Source organism: Glycine soja, chromosome 13 (assembly GCF_004193775.1).
Source record: "Glycine soja cultivar W05 chromosome 13, ASM419377v2, whole genome shotgun sequence".
Taxonomy (NCBI): domain Eukaryota; kingdom Viridiplantae; phylum Streptophyta; class Magnoliopsida; order Fabales; family Fabaceae; genus Glycine; species Glycine soja.
The window spans coordinates 7781750-7785334 of NC_041014.1; the positions used below are offsets into that span (position 1 = coordinate 7781750).

The 3585-nt window shown below is 40.8% G+C and overlaps 1 non-coding gene across 1 annotated transcript; it reads right to left on the minus strand.

Moving 5' to 3' along the window:
• Positions 1–2334: 2334 nt before the first annotated feature.
• On the minus strand, positions 2335–2441 carry LOC114382886. Its single transcript, XR_003660343.1, has one exon. It is a non-coding gene; the product is annotated as a small nucleolar RNA R71 (small nucleolar RNA).
• Between the last annotated feature and the right edge of the window lie 1144 nt (positions 2442–3585).

Sequence of the window (3585 nt, forward strand, 5' to 3'; positions counted from 1 at the left end):
TGTTTATTTCGTTTTGGGCCAGAGTATTGTAATAGGGCCCAATGACTTTGAGTGACTCTTTTTAAATAGCAGCCTTGGGATTCATGCAAGGGATTCTGTTATGCTATTCATTATTCAGAGATTTTGTTTTAGGGTTTTACGTTTTCTGCTTTGATGCTACTGTTCACGTAATGCAATTTTACGTTTTCTGCTTCTAATTACAGTTTCGTTCTTGCTTCTTCTTCTACTCTCATTTACGTTTCTATTTCATTTACATTTCTGTTCATTTACGTTTCTGTTTCATGTTTCATTTGTGTTTTCTGTTTGAATCCATGGAAGGCTAGATTTTCTGGTGTTGTTTCTTTTTGAGGACGAAGCCCAACTCTCTTTGAGGTTTCGCTTGTAATGTGGTTTCCTGACAGTTTTCCCTTCACCAGTTATCCCAATTTCGTGAATATTAATCAGTGCACGCTTCGTGTTCGATTAATTGCCTCTGAGCCTAACTTGCGTTCATGCTTAATGGACGAAGGGCTAACTGGTGTATGTGGTGCCTAATCACGTATTGAAAACCCTAAGTTGATTTTCGCTTAGCAAATTGAAATAGGGTTGGATTAAGTGGTTGACTGTTAGGGACGAATTCTCCATAACCCAGGATAAGAGAATGGCTTCTGAATCAGAGGGAACAACTCGTTTTTAATATTAGTAGTTTCGTATTCCAGTTTACTTGTTCTGCTCTTTAATTACCAAACAACCAAACCCCCGCCCCCCAATCGTTACTGTTACTGCAAGTATATTATGAACATTTGGTTTGTCACTGCTCGTTGGGAAACGACCTAGGATCACTTCCTAGTTACTGCATTTTCATGTTTATTTGATTCAGGTACGGCCTCGATCAAATTTGGCGCTGTTGCCGGGGAGCAGTGTCCAAAGGTTCATAATAGCTAGCTAGTGTTGTGTGTTTAATCCTTTCGTGTTTTATGTTTAATTGTTAGTATTGTGTTAGTATGTGTGTTAGTGTTGTTTAGTGTCCTGGTATTTTGTTTAATGTGTGTTCTGCTTCAGTTTTCCCATTAAGCGTTTCCCCTGTTTCAGTTTTGGGTGTTTTGCTGTGAATAGTGTTTTGCGACGGACTTAGCGACCATTTCTGCTTGGGGCAAACCAGAGTAGTAGTAGAAATCCCTTAGCGACAGATTTTAGCGACCAACCATGCTGAATTATTTGTGATTTTTTGTTTTAGTAGCTAGGGTTGTTATTTTTGGCTGAATTTTTTTGTGGTAACTTCTTTTAATCCATATTTTGTGGGAAAAATAGCTAGAGCCTTTAGTTTGGTCATATTTGAAAGTTCCAAAAAACTAGCAAATTTTGTGTTTGTCAAAACTTCAAACGGCCATAACTTTTGCTCCGGTTATCAGAATCGCAATATATGCATTTGGGGTAGAAAAAAATTTTCTATGCCGTGGCAACCTGCCATTGGCCGGCTGAGGTCTCCATCATCCAAAAAAAGCGATTCTGTCAAAAGTTTTTTATTTTTCAAGTTTTATTCACTTATTTTTCTTAACCTACCAATTTTAGCTTTCATAGTTAGACTATGAATTTTTGTCTGAAATTTTTTGTGCTATCTTCTCATCATTTTATAAGGTTGCTCACAAAATTTCAAGTCATTTGGATATCATTTGAGGGTAGCTGTAGTTCAAACCTACACCTTTATTTACATGACAAGGCAACTAGTTGTGTGCATGCTGAATGTAGTGTATGACTAGAGGCAATCCATCTGACTTACAACCCTTTGATCCTGAGATAGATAGGACATTTCACAGATTATTTAGGCATCATTTTATACCTTTTGATCATTCTGAGCATTCCATAACTGGTGAATCTGTGCATTCTGTTATTGGTGATTTTGAACATCCTGATCTTGAGCATTATAATTTTGAGCATTCTGATTCTGAGCATTCTGATTTTGCACATTCTGAGAACATGGCACAACCTCCACCCCGTGAGAGGACTCTAAGGGAAATGGCTGCACCTGATTTCACCTAAGAAAGCTTGTGCATCCAATACCCTGATGAGGATGTCCCATATGTTCTTAAAACTGGACTGATTCATTTGCTTCCAAAGTTTCATGGCCTTGCAGGTGAAGACCCGCACAAACATTTGAAAGAATTTCACATTGTCTGCTCCACCATGAAACCCCCAGATGTCCAAGAGGATCACATATTTCTGAAGGCTTTTCCTCATTCATTAGAGGGAGTGGCAAAGGACTGGCTGTATTACCTTGCTCCAAGGTCCATCACGAGCTGGGATGACCTTAAGAGAGTATTCTTAGAAAAAATTTTCCCTGCTTCCAGGACCACAGCCATCAGGAAGGATATCTCAGGTATTAGACAACTCAGTGGAGAGAGCCTGTATGAGTACTGGGAGAGATTTAAGAAACTATGTGCCAGTTGCCCCCACCATCAGATTTCAGAACAGCTTCTTCTCCAATATTTTTATGAAGGACTCAATATTATGGAGAGAAGTATGATAGATGCTGCCAGTGGTGGAGCCCTTGGAGACATGACTCCTGCTGAAGCCAGAAATTTAATTGAGAAGATGGCTTCCAACTCCCAGTAGTTTAGCGCCAGAAATGATGTCATAGTCATTAGAGGAGTGCATGAGGTAGCTACAAACCCATCTGCATCATCTGAAACTAAGAAGCTTGAAGGCAAACTGGATGCATTGGTTAACTTGGTAACCCAGCTGGCCTTGAATCAGAAATCTGTACCTGTCGCAAGGGTTTGTGGTTTGTGCTCCTCTGCTGACCACCATACAGACCTTTGCCCTTCCATGCAGCAACCTGGAGCAATTGAGCAGCCTGAAGCTTATGCTGCAAATATTTACAATAGACCTCCTCAACCTCAGCAGCAAAATCAACCACAGCAGAACAATTATGACCTCTCCAGCAACAGATACAACCCTGGATGGAGGAATCACCCTAACCTCAGATGGTCCAGCCCTCAGCAACAACAACAACAATCTGCTCCTTCCTTCCAAAATGTTGCTGGCCCAAGCAGACCATACATTCCTCCACCAATCCAACAACAGCAACAACCCCAGAAACAGCCAACAATTGAGGCCCCTCCACAACCTTCCCTCGAAGAACTTGTGAGGCAAATGACTATGCAGAACATGCAGTTTCAGCAAGAGACCAGAGCCTCCATTCAGAGCTTAACCAATAAGATGGGACAATTGGCTACCCAATTGAATCAACAACAGTCCTAGAATTCTTACAAGCTGCCTTCTCAAGCTGTCCAAAATCCCAAAAATGTCAGTGCCATTTCATTGAGGTCGGGAAAACAGTGTCAAGGACCTCAACCCGTAGCACCTTCCTCATCTGCAAATGAACCTGCCAAACTTCACTCTACTCCAGAAAAAAGTGATGACAAAAATTTACCTAACAATTTCTGTGCAGGTGAATCTTCTTCCACAGGTAATTCTGATTTGCAGAAGCAGCACATTCCCCCTCTTCCATTCCCTCCAAGAGCAGTTTCCAACAAAAAAATGGAAGAGGTAGAGAAAGAGATCTTGGAAACGTTTAGAAAAGTAGAGGTAAACATACCTCTGTTG